The following is a 25,239-nucleotide window of genomic DNA, read 5'->3' as shown; positions in this document are numbered from 1 at the left end:
GAACACTGTCCTAGAAAGGTTGGCCGCCCTATATACACTATGCCTCATGACCTCGAACGTACCGGAATCTTGGAAGAACGCTAACATAATCCTAATCCATAAGAAAGGGGACGCCAAAGACTTGAAAAATTATAGACCGATCAGCTTACTGTCCGTTGCCTACAAAGTATTTACTAAGGTAATCGCAAATAGAATCAGGAATACCTTACACTTCTGTCAACCAAATGACCAGGCAGGATTCCGTAAAGGCTACTCAACAATAGACCATATTCACACTATCAATCAGGTGATAGAGAAATGTGCGGAATGTAACCAACCCTTATATATAGCCTTCATTGATTACGAAAAAGCATTTGATTCAGTCGAAACCTCAGCAGTCATGAAGGCACTACGGAATCAGGGTGTAGATGAGCCATATGTAAAGATACTGGAAGCTATCTATAGCGGTTCCACAGCCACCGTAATCCTCCACAAAGAAAGCAACAAAATCCCACTAAAGAAAGGCGTCAGACAGGGAGATACGATATCTCCAATGCTATTCACAGCATGTTTACAGGAGGTGTTCAGAGACCTGGAGTGGGAAGAATTGGGGATAAAAGTTGATGGAGAATACCTTAGCAACTTGCGATTCGCTGATGATATTGCCTTGCTTAGTAACTCAGGAGACCAATTGCAATGCATGCTCACTGACCTGGAGAGGCAAAGCAGAAGGGTGGGTCTGAAAAGTAATCTACAGAAAACTAAAGTAATGTTTAACAGTCTCGGAAGAGAACAGCAGTTTACGATAGGCAGCGAGGCACTGGAAGTGGTAAGGGAATACATCTACTTAGGGAAGGTAGTGACCACGGATCCGGATCATGAGACTGAAATAACCAGAAGAATAAGAATGGGCTGGGGTGCGTTTGGCAGGCATTCTCAAATCATGAACAGCAGCAGGTTGCCACTATCCCTCAAGAGGAAAGTGTATAACAGCTGTGTCTTACCAGTACTCACCTACGGGGCAGAAACCTGGAGGCTTACGAAAAGGGTTCTGCTGAAATTGAGGACGACGCAACGAGCCATGGAAAGAAGAATGATAGGTGTAACGTTAAGGGATAAGAAAAGAGCAGATTGGGTGAGGGAACAAACGCGGGTAAATTACATCTTAGTTGAAATCAAGAAAAAGAAATGGGCATGGGCCGGACATGTAATGAGGAGGGAAGATAACCGATGATCATTAAGGGTTACGGACTGGATTCCAAGGGAAGGGAAGCGTAGTAGGGGGCGGCAGAAAGTTAGGTGGGCGGACGACATTAAGACGTTTGCAGGGACAACATGGCCACAATTAGTACATGACCGGGGTAGTTGGAGAAGTATGGGAGAGGCCTTTGCCCTGCAGTGGGCGTAACTAGGCTGATGATGATGATGATGATGATTTAAAACACCAAACATGTTGTGGTTAATACATCATGTGACTTTTTTGTTCTATGAACACGATGTTTGCAACTTAAAAATGTATCTATTGATCTGTCTTTCCTAACTTGTGTATTGAAAAATGTATCATGAAATTTATATGGTGAACTACCACTATTATGTTTGTGTGCTTATTATGATGTGTAATTAGTGAGCTGGCATAAACTTCATTGTTCCTTATAACGTGCTTTTTCTGTATAATCCTATATTTAACCTGTTTTATGTGGCCTTTTCCCTCTATAATGTATAATTACTCTGAATGTACTGTAAATAATTAAGTGAATAAGGCAAAAATTCCAATGATAAAGTTGTAGAACGTTCTAGCAAACATCTCATTCCAAATGGGCACATGTCGCGTGATCATATTTTTCTACGTCCCACAGAAAGCCCGCGAAATAGGAAAATAATATGCAAGTGCCATGCTCGCTTGCGGGCCGAGATTGCAGTGCTCTCAAACGTGCCACGTATACATGAACGAACAGCGCATGCTGCCGCTTAAGAAGTGACAGGGCAGCGGCACAGGCGTTGACTGCGTGCCGTTTACGCCGCTGATATGCTTGCTCCGTGGTGGTGCTTGCTCCGTGGTGAGGCAGCACACTACTCTATATGCTCTATTTGTTCATACGCAACCAACGATGTGTGTGCCGTGTTATGTGCCCTCTATCTCTTCTCCCCATCTTTCATCCCCCCATCCCGCTCCCATGTGTAGGGTAGCAAACCAGTTAGGCAAAACTGGTTAACCTCCCTGCCTTCCTTCTCCACTTTTTCCTTCCTTCCTTGTTCATACGCGAAGCGTTGGAGCGGGCTGCAGTTGCTGTGCGCGAGCGGGTGGGTCACATGCCCGTTTTTCATGACACGTGACAAGTAGGAAGTTCGAAGCCGCGAAATTATGTTTCTTAGAACGCTCTACAACTTTCTCCATCGACGTTTTGCCCTAAATATCCACCTTGCGAAGTTAGAGAATAATCTTGACTCTATTATGCAAGTAAACATAATACAAAAGATATTGTGACTTGATACATCAAATAGTCAACAGCACGTGTTTGGTAGGATTCTTTTAGAGTGCTTCGGTATATTTGTATTAATTAGCTAAAGTTAGCTATTCGGAAGTTGCCCTCATAGGATGCAGCTATATGATGGGCAAACGCTAAAAGCAACGGGAAGAAAAAAAATCACCAACGATTACGATGCTCCCCATAGGGAGCATCGTAAAATTCCCTTTATAATGGGAATTTCGAGCGCAGCTGTTTTGGTATTTTGAATTCTCGATATATTATGGCAAAGAATTTAATTCTGAATGGCAGGATCCTCTCGGCGGCGGCGCTGAGCCTGTGTTCGGGCAGCTCGTTTACCAGCAGCGGCAGACGAATCATTTGCACCGGTCGCGTAGCCCACTGTCCAGAGGAAAGGCCTGAACACGGGAACGCGTGGTTCGCGCGGAGCGCATTCTCTAGCGGCAGTGGCGCAGGCGAAGCAGCGCATGCGCAGTGGGGCCGAAGCCCACGCCAGCGCTTTCTTTCCATATATGGTATTGGCGGACGTGCCCGTAGCATGCCTAGTCGCCGCCGTGGAGCACGTCTCGTGCGGCACTTCACTTTCCTCGTCACCCTTTCCCCATACTCTCCTCCTCCGCTTTCCTCTTCGAGCTCCCATCGCTTTCGCCATCTTTCATCCTCCGCTACGCTCTGCGTTCGCTCTTTCAGCCTTCACTGTCATTGTTCGCTAGGTTACGCCGAGGTTGTCGGCGCTCAACGCAGGAATGGGTGCCTAAGCGCTGCGCCCTAAAACGTTGAGTCATTTAGCTGTAAGAACGCTACAGAACATGCTTGGATATATTATGTTCGCAATTACTATCCCCTACATTATTTTTTATGCGCTTAAAATATGCTGAGCATGACATTTAGGTATATACAGCGAACATTCAGGGTTAAAAAAAGAATTTTTTTTTCTACATTTGTTTTGCTAGTCCAAATTTATGCAGTACTATCGATATGGCAGAAATTTGTCGTTGTTGGTACATCATCTTTGTATCGAGTAACACAGGGCTAGCACAAACACAAGGATATACGACAACACAAAGCCCTGCAGTCGATATGCTTCTTTTAGCCATTTCTCAGGTAAATAGTCTATGATCTTCGAAGTTAAATATCTTAGTGCAGGGCGCTGTAGTGCGTGTCGGTTATTTTAGTGGAATAGAATAAACTTGAGTACGTCTCAGTCAACAATCGTTCGTCAAAGTTTGTAGCCGAGCTATTGTGTGGAGTTTAGCGTTATTTACTGTGCTTTGGTATGTCATTACTGTGTCAGACTAAAAGAAGAAGGCAACAAGTTCTTAGTGCGTCCTTAACATCCACGTATCACAATCCCAGTTGACAAGGTAATCCGGAGGTCTTAGAAGCGGTCCAACTTCTGATGCAATCGCACGAGAACTGACGATCTAGCAAGCGCAACCTGGAAAGAAGAAACTATAGATACGCCTACAGTAGACATGAAGAAATAGCCCCGGCGACAGCAGCAGCTGTCGCACCGTAAATCTCCAAGTGGCGGCTACAGAATTGGCTTCCGAGAAAATATTACGTAATATCTAAGCACTCTCAGGCGACTCTCCAAGACCAATATTTCAAACACAAACATCCCAAGTAGATTCATACTACGCTAACGGTGATCTTGTTTACTGGAATGGCAAATGGGTACCGATGTCGTAAGTGCTTTTGCCCTGATTACCAGCGATCACTAGTGGGCAGCTAGCCCTCTTCTGCACGCCACTTTCTTGGCTCCGCGCCTGTGCATCGATGATCAATGCCGAATGCAGCTGAAGGTGATTCTTTTTGTCCTTTGCCATGTTTTCAATATATATATATATATATATATATCGTATTGACGATTGTTATAAAGTGTTTGTTCCTCGTTGTCACACTAACCAACACTTTCATTCTTGCATTCCTCAAACTTTTAATGACTGGAAGCACTTGCCCTTCTCCATTGTATATATTACGGACCCCAGTGACTTTAAAAATGCGCTTCAATATTTTACCGAATATTGGCCTTGTGTATATTTTTCTCTATTTATTGTTACCGCTCCCTTCTGTAACGGCCTATGGAAACCTGAAGGTATTCAAATAAATAAATAAATAAATAAATAAATAAATAAATAAATAAATAAATAAATAAATAAATAAATAAATATTTACTCTGATTGAGGAGCCTCGTCGACTGAACATGGTAGACACGCATGTAGTACCTCTGAATATTTTCATGCAGCGGTCCTTTGATTCATCCAAAGGCAAAAATAAACACTATAGTAAGAACAATAAAAGCAATCTACACACTTCAAACATGGAACAAAAAAGAGAGAACGTGGAATTTTGTGCTAATGTAGTTTGCATTCACACGATCATGCACTATGCGGGATAGAGTTGACCAATAAAAATTCCGCATTTTGTCGCACATATTTTATTCATTTCACAAATGAAGCGATGAATACGCTAAACGATAGATATTTATTTCCAAGGCGCACTCGTGAAGCTACTCAGTAGTATGTGAGCTATTTGTATAGAGTGTCTGTGCACTTAGTCAAATATATGCCTAAGTATAGGGCTATCAGCCAGTCGCGCAGTGGTCCCCGGAACACGCTCCTTTATTTTCCAGCTGTAACTTTGTATTAGTGCTTAAACACATGTATGCCTCGAGATGGCGGTAGCGATTTCATAAATGCTTTGTCCGTGGAAATGATTGCACCGAAGTTATAAAAAATAGTAAGTAATCACTGGTTGCAAGCCAATGCGCACTTCTCTTCGTTTCTCTTCGAACAGAATTTGGCAAACTAGATGCTGATTTTACGCGGCCTGAAACAACCGCTGAGTGAGTACAATTATTCCAGAGTTACTCGTTTCACCTTTTCTGAAACACATATCTTGAAGAATGGAGCACACGGCTCCGTTTGCTTTAAACGCACAAGACATAGAAGCAACAGACCAATTGTTCGTTCCATTCCGCAACAAAAACCATCCACAACGCAATCAGCGTGCCAGCGATTTCACTTTCACAGTTATCTTTCTTCTCAGCGAGCTCACACAAGCGGATCAATTCTTCGTGGTGGCTTACATACGCTGATATAAATGGTTCTCGGAAGCTCATTTGTGATCAACTACTAATTGTCAGTTTTGTTTGTTGCATCAATCTTTCTTGAAAGACAATTGCACTTCATCTGACTCACGGAATGTTCAGAATAACCCTAACCGTTTCTTCGTCTGTAGTTCCATCTCTGGCCAGTACTGCGCCTATTTCCGTTGAAAGCAAGGTTTACTACAGCACTGACTGCCTTTCGTGTGCTTAGAGCGTTTAGGCGCTGCTTACTTCCAGTCTTCTATGTTTATCAGTATCGTGTCGCTTAGATCAAGTAACCAATCAGAACCGCATTTCCTTCAGCCAATTTTTGGCCCTCTGGCGATGCATCGACCGGACAAAGTCAGCAATCTTCCCGAGCGGCACAACTAAGTCCACCCGCCTAGTGCCATTTCGCACGTCACAGCGTCTAACGTGAAGAGGAAGCGGGCTCTGTAAACCTCTTCGGCAAATAACTCCTCCCCGCATCCACGGGGGAACAAACCATTGCCCCGGCGGCAAAGACAAAAGAGCCCCTAGGGACGACGCTATAAAAAAAGACGAAGAGAAAACACCGCTGGTTCCCTCTTGTTGTTGAGGCAGTAATTGGCCAGCTAGCGCCAATTGGGGATTACGAGCGCTTCCTTCTTTCGCTACGAACGTCGCGGTGGCAAAGCGCCTCGAACTTGTCCTTCGGCGGGCAACAACCAAAGTCGGGAACGTCCGTCGGCTCAGGCTTCCTTCTCTCCGTTATGCCCTCTCTCATTCGTGCCTACCGAGGCCTCTTTCCACTCTCGGCAAACCTCACAACCGTGCTTTCGGGCGCTGATCCCTTCGCAAACAACTCAATGAAGCTCCCCTCGCTCGGATGAGGACGACCGACGTCGTGTTCGGCTGGAACGAGAGGCCAGAGACTCAAAGGGGCCCACGGCGCTCGTATGTTCAGCCACGCGTGGCCAGAGTTGTCAACTTTGTTATTGCAATCTTTTTTTTTTTTTTTTGCTGCGCTGATTACCATGTATATAGCAAGTCCTACAAGCGCGATATTTTTCTTTTGCTCTCGTCATCTCTCCAGTACAAGCGTGTTTCTTTTTTGTGTTACAGGTGACCCGTAGCAGTTGTTGACGAGGCACAGCTAGGAAAGATAGCAGTATACACAAATGAATTTTCTAATAAGCGCCACGACTATAAAGAGAAGCGAGGATTGACCGGTCTTATAAGCACTGTATGCCTTATAACACCACTGATCATCTTCGGATATCAGGAAAAACAGTCATCACTTGTGCAGTTGATCAACTGGATATCCTCTTTGTAGCTGCAACGCTCCGGTCTCCAGCCCGAGACCTATCCGAACCGCGCAATATTACATATACCTTGCACTAAGCTATAATGACGTAGAGCGTGAGCTTAGCTGCCTTTCGACGTGACATACCAAACTTTAGCTTTAACCATACCATTACAACTCTCTTGCAAAGCTTCTTACGACCTTTGTTACTGAAAATGAGGGGCGACTGCAAAAATAAAAGCCTTTTTGTCCATAAAAAGCCGTTCCTCATTAGTCATCCGCCTCCGCTAATAACATGTTCATTATGATGACAGCTGGCTGGCCGATGTTATTACGAATGGTTATGTCTTAAGTAATTTTTTGTCTGCTGACAACTGTTTTACTAACATCAATAACTTTCGTTTTCAAAGAACTTGAAAAACTATTTGAAAGAAGAAAAACTTCTTATAACAGGCAAATTTCTGGAGCGATACGCGGTGCTCAATGCAATGCGCGCTCTTGTTCATTAGTGCCCTTAGTTAAATAAGCCGGCCACCTTTGCTAATAATATGCCAAGCATCAGGATTGGCTGCAATTTGCTCTGGCGAGCAATTCTATTGCAATAAGTTTTGTAATATTGGCCCTGGTCCAAACGACGATATGTGTAAGCAACAAAGACAATTTTCCAATCGGCGCCTGCGGTTCTCTGGTAATTAATGATGTAAAAATATATTTTTAGGGGTTGTGAGACACGACATATTTCTATCAATTAATTACCTACTTTGTTAGTGCGAACAATATGGATTCTCACTTAAAAAAAAAAGAAACGTAATAATTACTTTTCACCAAGCTCCCTCTCGCGAAGTTATTGTTTTGCAATGCGTGGTCGTCAATTAGGCAGGTAAACCAGATCCTTCCTACAGCTAACACGCGCACTGGACGAGACATCTGAAGCCCACTGTTAATGGAGCAGTCGGCGTATTGTTACAGTTAACTTTATAATGACAAAGCACGCACCAAGTTTTGCAGCCGTTCCAGGATTCTGAAGTATAACACTGCATCCAATTTGAAAACTGTCTATGTCTTAAGTACTACAAAAAGTTGGTAGTATAAATGGCCAGTTCCGTACTCTACTGGGCCTAGCATGACCTTTCTGGGGCAGGAAAATCGAAAAATTAAAGAAAACAAAGATAACATATACCTAAAGAACCTACAAAAAGCATAGAAAGGGCAAAAAGGACTATCTAACTGTGTTTATCAGTGCCAAAAGGCACAAGCCGAATACCCCTTTCAGGGCCATTGTTAGAGAACGGGGCGCTTGGCAACAGGAGGTTAGCACATTTTTTTGTTGAAGTGCCTGAAGCAACTAAAAAGTCAGCAATTCTTTTCTAGTTGCCAATTCTGACGAACCTTTTTTTGTTTCGTCAGAACCGTAACATTGGCTATGGCTTTTCAGTGGATATATAAGAATTATTTTACTCTATTCCCCATCGCGAATTGTTTGTTGCTATGAAAGCAGGCATTGATGCCCGGTGAGAATCTGAATTTGAGAATACAATTGGGCTTATTCTGATAGTTTTCTGGCGTTATTGGAAGCTCATTTCAAAAGTACTATTATTCTCTTTGAGAACCGACTATAGTTACAAAAAAGGGCATCTGTATTGGTTCGTGGTTGGCACCTTTTATATGTCACCTATTTTTTTCTTAAATGAATTTCACCCTTGACAACTGCTTTAACGAGACGCACATGCACGAATAGTATTTAGATTTGTAGACGATTTTTTAATCATGTTGGACGACCAGTGTTCTTCAACTGACAATGATGAAATCAGCATGGTATTTATTACACTTTTTTAGGCTTTATGGCAATGGGCTTTCTTTTACCCATGAGCTTCCGGTTGACAACATGCTGCAGTTTTGAGAGTTAAACATGACGTTTTTCTACGAATATATCTATCTGTTGGCGCTCTTCACCCGTGCTAAGAAGGAGCTGTTACCCCACTATTCCGCCCACTCGAAAATGATTGAACGAGGGATTACAACAACCTGCCTGGGGTCTGCGCTTAGAAAATCGTGCGTTTACAAGATTAAGACAAGTTTTGAAATTCAGATTGAGCGGCTTTTAAAAGCCGGCTACCCTCGCTCGGTGGTGACGTCAGTGAGGGAAATTTTGCTCCAGAACATGAAAGGCAACAGCGACAAGAACAACAACAACAATGACGACGACGACGACGACAACAACAACAACAAAAAAAACTATGTGGGGGGGGGGGGGGGGGGGCGTTGAAGTCAAGCGTAACGCTCGGAAGGCTCAAGTGGTTCCGTATCTTCTCAGGGTTAGCCACTGCCAACAGGTAAATTTTGCGTGTGGTTCAACGTTCTCAACGGCAAACTCATCGAAGATAGTAAACCAAGTTTGCAGCAACGATTTTTTACTATGTTAATATTTCCTACCAGTTGGTGCGAGCAGCACAATCTAGTCAACGAATTTCATCATCCGGTATACGATGAGCGCAATCTCCAAGCAAAATCGTAGGGAAAAAGCTTGCAAGCTCTGTGCCTTTTGGTGTGCTTTGCATTGGAAAAGCTGTAGAGTAAAGTTAGCAACTGTTTTTGTGATATCGTATAGCGCGCTTGTACTAGCGAAAGCAAATTATTTCAGTACACTGAGAGAGGCACGTTTAATGGGAGAAAGCTCGAGATGTCGGCCTGAGTGAAGTGGCTCTAGCGTGCTACCAATTCACGCTGGGATAACGGGTTTTGGGTGAGCGACACTAAGAGGCTATGGAAATTATACAATAGTAATCGCGAAGATGATGATGACAGCTGCTGCACACACTACAATTTTAGTGCAACCTACACGAGCGCGCTTCGTTGCATATCCGCCTGGGCGGAGAGGCGTAGAGGCTATACTGGGGCATAGCCGGGAGACCATGAATAGCACGCATGATTTACACAGCCCTCCTCGCAATTAACAGGCATATTTGAGCGAGACAGGTGATGCCTCAGGGCGTCAGCATTCTTATGACACTCTACAGGCATTTTCACGTCGTTACCACGTCTTGAAAGATGCCGAGCAACATGGCTTAAAATCTGTCAATAATTTATACAAGCCAGGGGTTGCAGGAATAATTATAGACAACAGTAGCCTTGAAATAAAGTTCTTACCCTTTCGTATGATAAAACATGTTATAAAAAAAGATAAACGCATCTAAACCATGTCATTATACACAGCCAAAACACACTTGACTAAAACTGAGGCTGGCTCTTGCGAATATCCAGTGAGAGAATCACTGTGACCCGATCTTCTCAACGTCCATATTTCTACTCAGCTTTCCATCCACGCCCTCAAGCCATCGCAATTCGCAAAGCTAGTCCACAGGTCCGTGCCACAGACTTCAGCAGTCTTGCACGTACGAAGCAAGCCGTACTGCGTCGGTAAAAACGGCCATTTAAGCGAGTAGTCGATTGCAGCGAGACCATTTACTCGGCTCCGAAATGATTGGACCGCGGATACGGTCCCTTGCGCATATGGCTCTGTGACAGAACAGTACGATTACAGGTTAGTAGTGCATTCGTACTAAGCCGACGAATGGCTTAGATGTATGGGGATCGTCAGGTATCGCACAACAATAAAATAACATAGGGCTACACCTACCCAACCTCGTTCTTCTATTCCTTTTTTTTTCTTTTTTTGCAGAAGAGTTAGAATTGCAGGGAATAATGGTACGCCGCCCTTTTCTTGCCAAAGAAAGAAAGAAAGGAAGAAAGAAAAAAAACGGAACTGTATGGCAAATTTGGCCTTCGGCCCTTTTGTCTAGCACCGGAATATTAAAAAGGTTCTCTTCCAATTTGCTTTCTTTTGGTTATTCATTAGCCTGCGTAAGGGCGCACATACGTTATCACTTGAATCAGCCGGTTAGCAACGTCGATATGCAGAGCGGAATAGAATTCCGCGAAAGGAATCAATGCAACATACGGAATCAATGCTCCATCATTGGGCCGTGATGGTGCATTGGTTTTTTTTTTTTTGTGGTCTTCTTTAAAGAAAATAATATCGCATATTTCATTTCGCAAGAACCATTCGTATAGAGGTAAGTATAAGGCAATATCCGCGTGCACGAAACCGTACATGCCCCTCGTTTGAAGATTCCTTCAGAAATGTGCAAATTTACAGATTCTACCTAATAAAAAAGCGCATTTTGCTATAAAATACACGATCACTGATGGGTCAGAAGAAGGAATCGCGGATCCTATTGAGAACTTGCAAGAATAAATTCTATCCGGGTGTGTTTACGTTAACCTTCGGGCACGCTCCTTAGAAATGGGCAAATATAATTGTACGAGGTGCAATTTAACCAGTCGTTAACCCAACATAGCGCGTTCCTCCTAAGGTGTCAGATGACCAGGGACAAAATTCACAATTTTTTTTTCATGTGTGCTCTTTATTATTGGCTGGCAACCCTCACTAATGATATGTCTCCCATCAGGATTGGCTGTAATTTGCTCTTACGAGAAATTCTACCGTAGTATATTTAATTCAATACGGGTCCTTGTCCTAGTAATGTCGACGAGCCAACTGGTACGGCGCTTGATCGAATCATTTCTGTCCACGGGCTGTTCTACGAACATGATGCTATCACTGACGCTTGATATCACACCGGTGGTATTGTCGATTTGCCTTGGCTTTCATCCCAGACGTAAGATTAAGTATTGCAATCGCTCGGCCGAATATACGTGGGCTCACGTTCACAAAAAAACTCTTGCACTAGAATTCTCAGTAAGAGAAAAATTTCAACCAGCGCTGAGGCTGGACATATTAGTGGCCAAGGCAGCCACCTAATGGCAAAGAGCAATACGAACGAAAAGCTTTGTGAATACAGACTCTTAAGAAGATGTGCCTTATTTGATATAAGAAACGAGAAGAAAGGGGTTTATCGAGGGGCCCTATTTTTATTAATCATATCGTGAGAAGCCAACAAACAAAGACACCAAGGACGCCAGTCTCCGCGGGGGCACACATAGCCCAGGAGTAAACAGGTGAAGTTGAATTGAATTGAATATATCTTTACTTTCAATAGATTGGGGAAGACAGGGAAGAAAAGCTGCAAGGGCAGCTTGAAAAAATACAGTTGTCATACCTTCCGTAGAAGTGCAAAAATGCTATTCACTAGGTGCGATTCAGAGGCGCCCACACGGTTATTACTTCTGCTATTCATTTCGCGCAGAAACCGGGCTGCTGTATTTCAATGTCTATGATTTTGATGTTGAAATCAAAACCCAAGTACGTTGCACACCGATGTAAGGTAACGGTGACAACGGCTTATACCACAATTTTTCTGACTACAGCATGGTATCCTGTCGTGAGTACTCTTTTCAAAACATATCGAACACCGGCACCTCTCTACTCGTACTACCGCGTGCATCGCTTTACTTTTCTGTCTGCCGCTGTCTGTGGTATTCTCACCAAACAGTCGGCCATTTTATTTTACCGTGGATCAATTTTCCTCTCAGGTAACAGTGAAAATGCTCGCACGCGAACTGACAGCAAATCGATTCGTTTCTTTTCGAAACAGTAGAGCATGGACCATGAATTATTCTAGCGACGAAACAAGATGCGATCGGTGGGATGTCGTGCGTACATTTTCCACCATTCGAGCCTGGGTATACATGCGTGTTTCCGGCTAACCTAGTTGTAGGTTCCCTGGTCATCAACATTGCAGACGCAAATATATTTGACGTTTTGTGAAAGTGTGCGCGCGTTGCACTTCTCGGTGGTTTGGACACGGTGGGGAATGTGTCTTGTTTCTTTTTCCCAATACGTTGGAGATAGTTTTGTTTTTCTTTCCAAAAAAGAACTAGCAGTAGAAGGGGAAAAGTAAACCAAGACTTAACGAACATGGTTATAGAAGAGGGTGATCCTGCTCACCAGTAACTAACATTCCCTGGTACTTTTTTTTTCAGACTTCTGCGTTCGTCCGCAATCCTTTCTCGTTTTGTATGAGTATAATTTATTAGTTATATCAGCTATATACAGGTTATATACAGGTATAAATGCCAGCTACTATTAGACTTACATAATTAAATAGAAACTACTGAGAGTACGACCACGCGTCTAGTTCTTGTTACTCTTGTTAGCGAGTATCTTTTATTCTTCATGCTTAACTATTCATCGCTGACGCTTCATTTGCTAAACTAACAATGCGCACAAGTGGCTAAAGATGTAGGACCTAGTTATTGTGGGCCCGAGTGAAAGCTAGTCAAATTTATACTCCTGTCATGGCGTCCATCTTCGCTCGTAAACGTAGAGGATGGTTTAAGATTAGCACATCGACAACGAACAAGGCGACAAAAAGAAGTAAGCACAAGGTGCACCGCTGACATTCTCATTGCTGTCGTTGCATCCTTATACTGACGCGTGTACTTCTTTATCGTTTTCAAGTGACCGCTTTTCACCGCCTATCAAATGTTATCGCACAGCGCAGGACGCACAGCGCACAGCGCCTGCATTTAGCGGAAGTTTCCCAAATGTTATCGATGGTTCTATCCGCTCTCTGTTGTCACCGAACTTTGCGTTGTCTGATTTCATGTATGCGCGACGCGAATGGTGTAGAACTTTCCGGAGGACACGCGGACACCAGCGATTATTCTGGAACTTTCGATGACTGATGCATAAAAGCCGACGCGTTTGACCTGCTCAGATTTTCGACGATCGCCGACTGTGCTCACCGCTATCGTGCTTTGAGTGTAGCCTGTTTTTGAATGCACAGGCACGCCCAATAACACACTAGTTTCGCTATTCACAGTTCTGCCGCTATTTTCGCGACCACGTCACAATACTCATCGCTTGAGATTTCTCGCGCGTAACAAGGTAACGCCGGTTAACCCGCTTCTTTCTTTTTTTGTGGGGTTTCCTTTTTTTTTACTTGTGTCCTCATATAGCATCGATAGAGTGACTGATATAAATTATTCACACATTTTGCTTGTTCTAACTCAGTCCGTGCATTAAGAGATTAGTACGTAATTATGGACTCGTTAGTGAGCTGTGATATCAAAGCAGCGCACTTACAGCTGACACGTTCACGCAAACAAAAATGGATATACACGGGCGCTGAACTGCAACTACTGCTTTATTACTCAAAGACACGCCTTTTGTAGTGTCCCTTACGAAGCGCACATGCTCTGACGGCAGTGAGGCGTGAAGACTCAGAGTAAAAAAAAAAAAAAAATATTACGATCAAATTTTTTGGATCTCCACCCTATGAATAATCAAAAACCAAGATAGCGACGCCCTTTGTCAGAGAATGATACCGAGGAGCAACATATACAGCTGTCTTTTGATTTGTCAATTTCTATTGCTTCAAGAATTTCCCCTGTTTGCTTTTTGTGTTCTCTGCGCACAACTTCCGTTTCTTTAAGACCGCTGGCGCAAAAAAAAGTTAGGTTTAGACTTATTCTTCGCTGCGAAAAGGCATAAACCTCAGTTCCCGCTGCGGGTAATTATCTCGGAGACAGCAATCTGCCAGAAATGTCTCGCCGACTTATACAACGACGCTGTATATCTGTATACGGCTAGCCGATTCGCCCGTCTGTCCACCTGTAGCCTGTACGCCGAACACTCCTCCGGCGCAACCCCATGCGCATGCGCGAGAAAAAAGAAAGGGACAGAGAGGCGCGCCATTGGCAGCGCCAGTAGCGACGTCGTTGCTCTCCGTCGTAGCCCAGCGCGCGCGCAGCAGCTTCTCTCCGGCTCCGAAATGTGTAGGCTATACGCGCCATACGTACTCCTGAGGAGCAGGCGGCTTTCCATCAGCAACGCCGCGAACAGGACTGGGAACGAGCTCGTTTACGCCGGGCCGATGCTGCAGCCCGGAGACAAAAACAGTCTCGTGCATCCGCGCGCAAGCAGCAACTGCGTATACCGAGGATCCGGCAGCCTTCCAAGCCGTCGTTTATTCAACCGTTGGGATTAAAACAGTGATAAACACCGGGGCCTCACGTTTTACCTTTGCCGGTTAACCATCTGTATGGAGTGCTTGGGCGGTAATTTTTAGAAGGAAAACTAAAGTAAAATAAACGTTCATGAACTCGCCCCATTTTCTTTTTCTGCTAGCAGTCGTTGAGAAATGAAGTTTCTGCGCCTCCGTTTTATTTTCACAGGTGCACTAGTTGCGCTGGCCGTGCCTTTCATAATAAATCTTTCTGCAGAGGTGAGACAGTTTTGCCGCTCGGTCTCCTTTCGCTTTTTTCTTTCTATCTTTGGTTCTTTCTTTTTTACCTTGCTCGGCTCATGCTTCAACGGTTTCTTGGCGCGTTGATTTTGTCCCTTACAGGTCACATACCATATAAACCTAAATAAAATTTCAGGTATTGTCTTGAAATAAGTACGCTACTGTCCTATAAGTGGTCTTTACCTGAATGTGAGTCGTCATCTGGTAACCTCAGGCGTGCGTTTTGGGGAACGCATTGCCAAAGCCGTATCCACATAGAAATGTGATTGCTGGCAACTTTTTTTTTTTTTTTTTTGTCACTGAACCTTTTTCTGTGCACTCTTCCGACCGACCTTATGTGTTACTTGCTTTTTTATTCTTATTTTTTTATTACTTTTTAGCGAGAGTACCGTTACTTCGAGACAATGTTTCAGCAGTGTTCAAGATAAGATTGTAGGCTTCGCCGAAGGTAACGGCAGCATGGCCGCTTCGTGCCAGTTCGGCATTTATGAAAAAAAAAAAAAAGCGCGTGATATTGAAGGGGACAAAAATGAAGACCGCCGTCGTGCAACCCACGTAAAACGTCATTTTGTCGCCGTCGTGCAGTGCATCCATAGCTTAAGGACGCACGTACGTGCGGGAGCTTCGTACCCGCTCGCTACTGGCGACAGTGCAGTAAATCCGCTGCAAAAGTACAGCGCCGTTGTGAAAATAAACGTGCTTGGGCGATTTCTTTGTTGCTTTCTCCTTTTTTGTCACGCTTCTTTCTTTACTTAAGAGTAAGGGTTAACCTACATTCCAACTCGACCTATATTTTGATTTATACGGTAGTTTTAACTTGATCATCGTATTATGGCAGCATCGTAATTTTTTCAGTGGTCACAGTGTGCTTGACAATGTTTTGTTACCGCCCTTCACCCTCACACGCCCTTAGAGTGAGCGTATATGCACTTCCAGCCCGTAGAAATGCAAGTGCACCCTAAGGTTTCATAGTAAAGTCGTACTACATGATTATTCCGGCTCTTCATTTTCTGCCTTATATTAAGGTCAGTGACTCCTAAACACTAGAAAAGATATTCGCAAGCCTCAGAGCCCCCCAAAACAATTTAATAATAGCTTTTCTATAGCCAGTTTCTGGTTCGCTTCTACTTTGCCGTCAATTCATTACGCAGAAGGTGGTCACTTGGGAGCGGGGCATTGCCATGTTTTGGACACTGGGTCCGGCTCACTCGGTTGTCTGCTATGCTGCTGCGCCGGTCCTCATAACGAGTATCATCAGGAAGTCACGACACAGTAACCTCGTGGGCAACGAATACAAAAGCGGCTCTGGAAAAGCTATTTTAATAAATATTTTAGGGCACTCGCAGGCTTGCCAATATTTTGGGGCGTGGGCATCTAAAGACAAAGGGCATTTATTCAACGCGATAAAAAAATGAGGAGTCGGAAATGTCGCATCAGTACTCCTTTAGGCAACAGAGTGCAACCATCGACGCACACTAGAATGAAAGATGCAGCACGTCCATCATTCTATCGCTGTCTCTTGTTTGGCCCGAGTAGTTTAGGCCTGACTCACAATGCCGTCGTACGTGTCGTCGCTTCACCGTCACGGCCCTGGAGCCCATCGCGAGAGCGCGCTTCCTCGTCGGTTCCTCTTCAAAAGTGGGTCGCCAGCGATGCTGACCGATACTGCTGACGGAGCCAGCGTCCCGTGTTTGTGTAAATACCAGCGAGAAAACTGTTGTTCTGTGTGGATTCCGGTGCGGTGAAGATGACGGTGGCGTTACGGGACCGATTACGGCAAGTGTGAATCAGGTCTATAGGATGCAGTTGCACCAGCGTGCGCAAATGAGAGGTCTTGTAAACTTCCGAAGGCAACACTACGAGAGCTGTGGCACAGAAAATCGTAAGCCTGTATGCCCTGGGAAAGCTTACGACAAATACGAAGCATCGTCAAAAATTCTGCGCTAAAACAAATACGGCTGTCTGTGCAGCAGACGAAGCACTATTGTAATGAGTGGGCTCGTTCAAGAAGTTTTGAGAGGAAGGCAGTCAGGTAAAAGTTTCTTTGTGAAGCGTGCGGCGCGACGCTAGTCCTCCAAGAATGGTGTATGCGTGAAATTGATTGCGCTCTCTTTATCCCTCCAGCTCCAAATCCGGCTCGGCGGCGGCGTAATTAAAGGCAAACAAGCCGGTCGCCATGGCGTAATTAATTTACAAGAGCTCGATCCTCGGGAGATTAGGCGTGGCAGCGATTCAAGCTTAGATCGACTCTGCTGTCGGTTCCGCTTCGCCTATAGAGCCTCGTCGCTCGGGCTTTCGTGTAAAGTTTGACTTAGTTTGAGGAACCAAATCAAAACGCTGCACCTAAATTATACAAACAGATAAGAAACTCTGCTCAACAAAGTTTCTCCTTTTGTTGACTGCCAATCCGTCGGGCTCGTACGTGTTATCGCAGTTTTCAGAAATTAACCAGGACAAGCGTACAGGCCACATAAGCGGCTCTGGAATAGAATATTGATTTGCAAACGTCGCCACTTCGACTGATACAGCACTGTGCAGTGCTCTACTTAGTGTTCATTTGTTGGCTGACTGATAAAAGAGTTAGTATATGCAAAGCAATTCATCTACATGATTTACTTCGCTCGTATTATTGTTGCCTCACTGTATGTCCTAGCGATGACCGTGGAGTGACTCGATTGCTGAAAATGTTATTCTAACTAACTCTCGTGGTCTTCTATAAATATTCAAAAATAACATTATTGTCGGATGTGCAATACCATTCACTGTTAAAGAGAACATTGTCTTTGCAAAAATTATGGAAAATATTCTGAGTAAGTAGAGACATATATTACCGCTGTTCTTTTAAGGACTTGAAAACATAATTCTTGAAAACATAAATCGCAGTATGATTTTATAGATTGGGCTTTCAGACCGAGAGGGCTCTACTTTTTCAAAAAGAATTGATTCTGAAAAAAAGCACAGTACTAATAAAACTTCCACCTGGAGTATTTTTAAATACCTCTAAGGCCTTCGACAAAATTATTCATGAAACAATATGGGAGAAGTTTCAGTGTTGCGGAATTTGTGGTGTTACTCTCGTTACAATTCAAAGCTGCTTAACAAATTGACACGAGCACGCATTTGTGAACAGAACTATGTCTTCCATGCAAGCAGTTAAATGTGGAGTACCTCAAGGTAGCATATTGGAACCACTGCGCTTTAACATATTTATTTATGATATCCTAATGGTTGATAATTTAATCGAATGCATTATCTATGCTGATGATACATGTTTATATTTTTCCAGTACAAATATACATAATCTCCTGGAACTAGCTAACATGGCATTTGAAACACTTTATTTAATACACTCACGGGCAGTTAGAAATTCTCTAGAATTATACTGTTCCGAGACAAAAGCGCGTTTGTCTCACCCTAAATATTCGTTCTGCGAACTCACTCATTCTCACGCTCTAACATTAAAGAACAAAATTTATTTTTCACCCACCGTAAAACTTAGGCGTTATTTTTCACAAATATATTAAATGGGACCACAATGTGATTCTTTTTTCACAAACGAACTTTATAAAGTTCTAGGAGTATTGAGGAAATGTTTTTAGGAATATCCACTTTCTCAGACATCTTCACGCTATTGTCACTTAATTTGGGGTCACGGAACCAAACAGTGGATAAATATTGTGGTCCTTTTACAACAACAACAAGAAACAAATCTGAGCGTTTTGTTGCAAACTTGCCATGTAATTTACACACTTTACATCTGTTCGTCAGGTTTAATGCAATAAAAAAAAAGTCCTATATGAATACCAAGTAATTATCCTTGAGACCTCAAATTGTGGTAAATGGTGATAATATGCGCAGTGTTAAGTTGGAAAACAATATTTCTTCCCGGCTAAACCAACACTCACCATACTTGAACCTTCCATGGCCCCGCACGAACTATGGTTTTCCAACGCTAGGTTACGGCTTGCATAAGACTCTAAACAAACTCAATATTACTATTGAAAGTCAACCAACATTGACCATGTTGTGTTCAATATGTTGTCTTGTAATCTGTTTTCTAAAAAAAGTTTTCATGCGTATAAAACAAGCATGCAGGAGTGACTGACGGGCTAGTTGGTTCATTATCACATCGCTTCAACACAGCGCTTCAAGACAGTACACAAAGGAGGAATCACATACACACTGTGCTGAGTGTGTGTGGTTTCTATTTTCTGTCCCGTCTTGAAGCGCTATTCTTTCCGTGATAATGCATGATGGGTCATTACAAACATGTAAAATTTCCTATTGCTGTCATGCTCTCATCGGCGACTTGGGATTTGGGTTAGTCAAGCTATATTGAAGCAGCTCCCACCCCCTTTACCCGAACACTTGTGTACAGGTGTACGTATGCAGTGAATAAACTCTACTAAACAACTAACTGTCATTTTGCGACTTATTACAACTCAGTTTTGGCCCGAAGTCCCCAGCCATAATATTTTGTATTAGAGGTCCGCCTAACGCGTGGCATCAGGCAACTTTTTAACCTTGCCCACCACAGTTTCAGATACGTAGGTCAGTGTCTAGATTGATACTATCGTGAATATAATACAGAAACATTCTCTGCCCGCCGCATGCAAGCTTCAGCAAACCAGACTATATTAGCACTGAACGTTGACCAAGTTGTGCGTATTTAAAGAATAAATCATCAATAAGTCAAGTACATATAATGTTTGATCACGTAGGCTTCTCTAAGCAACAAATACCTGCTAACAAAATGATGCACGATGCATCATGCAACAACTTCGTCCTCGTGACATACCTGCGTCGACGTGTCCCAGTGCTAATCACCATACTCGGTGTTTGCATTGCGGCAAGCTTGTGAACGATGTAGTGCAAGAAGATAAACTTTGTACGGCAATAAAGCTGCTACCTCTGCAGTGCCTAAATATAAACATTGCATGAGATTACGCGATTCACGTCTGTATGCATCACTTGCAGTTGTATGTTTAAGTATTCTCTTCAAGAAAGTTTCGCTTGATGTGCGTTGGATCCGCATTTTTTTCTTTAATGGCACTGATACGTTCAAGTTTGGGGGTCTAATTTGGTGGCAACCAAATTAGAACCGCAAAGCTATTCTGAAAAAGTGGATATTTTTCATAACATTTCCTCAATACGCCTAGAATGCTACAAAGTTTCTTCGTGAAAAGCCCTCTTCGCGGGCCCCACTCCACGCTTAAAGACGTCTTGCGTTATTCCACTTTTATTTGGTATACCTGCTACAAAATGACCCGCATTTAGTTTTACGGTAAGCGACGACCCCGTGGTGACGTCGTCGCACTTTTGCACTTTAAAAGCTCTCTCTCTCTCTCTCTAACGGCTTCACGGAAATAAATAACCTCAGTCGTGCTTGCGACATTCGCGAAGCCGGTGCTCTTCAAAAGCTCATTTGTAAAGCTGAGGAGGTGCCAGTTCGTTCAGTACGGAGCAGCAGCGAGGATGTTGCGCTGATGCGAAGGTTCTCCAAATGAAGACATATTTACGTTACAGCTTACGGCTTCCGAGCGCAGAGAACCGCCGGTATGGTTTCAAGGAACGTCGATAACGTGTTCGCGAGAGACGTGCGACTAATCCAGCTGCCTCGAGCGTATATAAAATTTACGTGTATCTCAAGCAGGGCATGTAATGGCTAAAGGTACCTTAAGCTAATGACAAGTTTCAAGGGTGAAAGTGGCGTCACTTGTATACATCAAGCAGGAAATTGGCGCATTTATACTATGCGTATGTGGTTCGATATGTTAGAATGTGAATGGAAAACATTAGCCTAATTCAAGGTCCCGGAAAACTCAGTTTTCCAAAAGGAAGTATATTCTGGTGATGAATCAGGGTCCGTATTCAAAAAAGTTCTTACGCTGGACTTGTTCGTAAGAGATACTCTCAGTCAATTATAATGCTAGACGTATCATTACGGAAGGCGGCTGGCAGATGACAAACACCATTTACGAACGAGAAGCTGAATTCGGTCCCAGCACATTTTCCTTGCTTGTGTTGTTTCATTTTCTTTTTTTGTGCGCGACTGTTTCCCTTATATGTATTTTTTTTTCATGTCCGCCACCATCTCCGCTCGTCTATTCATCTCTGTCAATGTTCGTCCATGTCTACATCGGTTGAGTGGCGAAACTTAATGGTCACTACCATGTGGTGGTGCCGACAGCCTTTCTAACGAGCGTGAAAACATGTTTTTGAAAGAATTGTTGCGCGGGTCATCGAGTCTTCGACACCTTACCTGCGCATAAGACAACACGTAGATATGCGTAATACACGATTTCCTGCCGCGGAATGCGATACCACGATCACGCTACATTTTCTTCTCGAAGATTCTCTTGCGTGTGCACACAGGAAGATGTAGTGACTGACGGAAGTCTATTTCGCGCAGAACGATGATAATGGGACCTCGATTTTATCACCAATTTTTCTTAGACTTAAAAAAAGGAAAATTCTCTGTAGGACGTTGCCCATATTTTCTTATTTCGATTGCTTCACAACGTTTTTAGTATATCGCTATAAGAAAATAGGGGTCATAGGAGTAGCCAAAAGATGCAAGCGCATAAAGCTGCTTAACGAAGTAGAAGGCCACGAAAACGTATAAAAGAAGTAAACCTACGATGCTCTGAATGTCCCGAATATCGTTGCCCCACCTTCTCAACCCCCTCCTCCCTTCCCGATTATCGGCTGTTCACCGCTCTTCCAACGAGCGGGGTGCAAATAGGCCCCCAGCAGCGGGCATCGAAGGAGGAACACAGTGTGCCGGGTCGTGTGGTGGGCTGAAGCAACAAAGCAGCAGATAGTGTAGACGAAAGCGAGTCTGGTATACCCGATTGGGGCAGGAAGCGGGGAGACTGGCTGGAAATGGGACCGAGACTGAGGACGCGCGAGAGAGCAAGTTGTCGTGGCCAGACGCTAAGTGAAATTCGATCAAGGACCCCCGACTGTCTGCTCTTTCTGGCTGAGCCAGCATTTTGCTTTCCTTGGCCCTTCCATTTCGCCGAGCTAGGTTCGTTCGGCGATCGTTCTTACGGAGCTTTCTAGGGACGGATTTTCCCTTCGTAGCGGTGCTCATGGACTCGAGAGTAACTGCTCGGCCAACGTGAAGTTAGATGAATTTGTAAAGTGACGTACTCCTGTTCCTCTACTCACTCGCTTCCGGTATTCTATTAGTCCCGTTCTTTTTTTTCATTTTCGGCCTCACTGTTCTATCTTTTGACGCTCACACGAATCCTAGGAGAGCAATCCAAAACAGCACGGCAAGTGGCTGTCTACGTAAGTCGAATTTAATGCATCCTTTGCTCGATTGCTGTTCTTCTCCAAAGATGTCTTCAATGGTGCATACTATAGAGAAAATATATTCTGAAAACCCGGAAAATTGGTCAGTACCGAAAAAGCTCTAGAATTGAGAAAACTTGAAAAATTACATGATTACATAGAAAATGAAGAAAAAAAGCAGCAGTGCCAACGCAACTCGGGAATCTAAATGAAGCGAAGCTTTTGTTTTATTGATATGGAATTGAAGGAGAGGTTGGCACCTGTGTAGACAGCGGCTACTCTTTTTCGCTGGACAAGCAAAATAGGAGCACACAGAAGAAAGAAAAGCAGTGGATACAGTCAAATATGACGAGCAAGTCCATAGTTCCGCGCACGGGAGAAGGAAGCCAGACAGCAGAATAAAATGGCTCTAAGAGACAGGCACATAGTACTGTAAACAAGTGTAAGTGCACAAAAGAGTCTGAAAACACGCGCATAAGTTGGGAATTTGGCCGACGAGACGGCTGACGTGTCCACTCATATCTACATAACGGAGTGCATAACAAACAACAAATCAAACGTGAACTACAAGCGGGCGCTTGTTCTTTTACAGTTATTTTTTTCATTCGTCTGTGGCAGATAGCATAATCTAGTCATTCAGCTGGATTGCTCAAAGAAGTGTACATTACTTACACGAAAAATCGAAATGCATAATCAACTAATTAACAGAAGCTCACTATAAGTAACTTTCTATGTATGCATTTTGCTGCAAATATCGCAATGTGGGAATTTCAACCGGTGGGTTCGCAAGGTGCACACACTTACAAACTTTCAGGATAGCACCGAATTAGCACATCGTAACGCCATTGTTCATGCGTACAGTCAGAGTACAAATTCGTGGGTCTACGTTTCCGGCCAGCTGCCTTACACTCTGCGATTGTTATCGGGACCTCATCTTTGGCGTTGACTTTCTGCTAGAGTATAAAGCCATAATAGAACTCCGGGAGCGCGCATTCACATTTTTGACAGAATAAGCAGCAAACAGCCTCGATAATTCCCGTCGTAACCTGCTTCTGGGGCGCTGTAACGTAAAACTATTCCAAACTTTCCTATTCCAATTCTGCAATCAGCCCACCGCGATTGGTCAAAAACTTTTTTGGACCACCCCCACTTCACCTGTCTGTCACGCGACGTCACGAAAACCACGATAGCTCCCCAACTGATATGACATGTACACACTGATTATGCATAATTTGACCGAACAAAGCAAAAATAGTTATTTCTGATTTGACGTCTTTTCACCATTAGCCCTCGGCTATTGGTCCAAAGTTTCTGGGCTGTAACCCTTTCACCTGCCTGTCACGCGACCTCACAAAACCGCAAAAACTCAACGCGTCAAAGTGACGTGTACGTGTTAAAGATGCATTAATATGCCGAACAAAACTGAATTTTCTTCTGAAGAGCCGCAGGCTGCCCCGTTCCGAAAGGAATAAAAAATGGCTGCCGCCAATCGCTCAGGTACTGGCTAGTCGCACCTGCATGGGTTTATTTGCGTGTAATAAAGCTTTTTGCTTGGCCGTGTAACGTTTTCGAGCACTTTCGGCACGTTTACGACCTCGTTCTGCAAACTCTTCTTTGCTGAGAATCCGTTTTAGCGTCATTCTTTAGCTTCCGTTGCATGCCGCCGCGATTGTCGACGAGCCACCGTAAGCTATAAGTAAGGAAAGGCGGACCGATCACAGACGCTGGCACCACCCTCTTCATCCGGTTATCGATTTTCTGTGCAATGGCTCAGCCCCATGAAATCCCTCTCCACTTGAGCGTGCTCCTCGCCTCTTGTCAGACAATTAGATAAGACAAGCCGCTCAGTGTAGGCAAAAGTTATTCGTTTTTCAAGCAAACAAAAGTGACCTCCTATGAACGAGAAGAGCGTAGGATTGGTCTGTTATTCAGACAACGCTGCGGGTGACCGCCCGATGCTTGCGTCGGCGGTTACGCAAATTTGACGTCAGGAAATTGGAATAAAAACATATTGGAATAGTTTTACGTTATAGGGCCCAAGGTTTCCTTAAAAAGGAAGTGGAAAAATAGTGCACTTTCACCACATGATTTACGGCGTATACATCTCGAAACCTTTACGATCCTTAGAAGTCGTTTCAAGTGTATGTACCTTACAATTTCACCGGCTACAATTTGTAAATCACGATATGTGCCGGAAAGTAACTAAATTAAAATTAGATTAAGGATGTTTTAATGAATCAATTATGCATTTCGATTTCTCGTGTGAGTATTGCCCACTGCTTTGAGTAATCCAGCTGAAGCACTACAATTATGCAAATGCGATATTAAACAACTTATGTGGTTAAAAAAAGGCACGCCCTATATACAATCTGTGGAATATAAAAATCATCTCAGAACTTTGCGACAGACCATGGAGATTGGCCACCGATTAAGGTATTTCTTGCTTTATCAGTGCAATGTGAACTCGGCGTACTGATGCGACTGATCTTCCCCATGTTTAGGCTGGTCGGTGAAGCACGTTAAACAGATCTTTATGCTTTTATTTCTTTAGCCTAGTAATCAGGCTGCGTTGTTGTTTAAATGAAAGTGTGGAAGCATTCCTCGTACAGAAATTGACTTGTTTTATTGCAACAGCATTTACATGGACACTCCAGGCGCATTTCTGCCGTCGCCGTGATGATCTTCCGTCGCCGTGATGATCTTCCGTCACCGCTGAAGTCCAAGGGTGATAACACGGTGGCCGCAGGTCGTATGCTGTATGTGCGAATGAAAGCACGTGGGGGAAGCCGACGATCGCGGCTCAAAGTGGCGCGCGGGAAAGAGGAAAGCGGAGAACAAGCGCGCCGTCTTCCATCGCACGGAAGGCATTGGGGAGATGGGACGGAGATA

The 25,239-nt window shown here is 43.8% G+C and overlaps 1 protein-coding gene across 2 annotated transcripts in view; it reads right to left on the bottom strand.

Annotated features, from left to right (window-relative positions):
- LOC126536547 (cell adhesion molecule Dscam1-like) overlaps positions 1-25,239 on the bottom strand; it is a 142,498-nt gene that overhangs the window by 100,168 nt on the left and 17,091 nt on the right. The gene's annotated exons all lie outside the window — the stretch shown is intronic.

The sequence above is a fragment of the Dermacentor andersoni genome, chromosome 4 (genome assembly GCF_023375885.2).
Source record: "Dermacentor andersoni chromosome 4, qqDerAnde1_hic_scaffold, whole genome shotgun sequence".
NCBI lineage: Eukaryota > Metazoa > Arthropoda > Arachnida > Ixodida > Ixodidae > Dermacentor > Dermacentor andersoni.
This window is presented reverse-complemented; position numbering and strand designations above follow the sequence as displayed.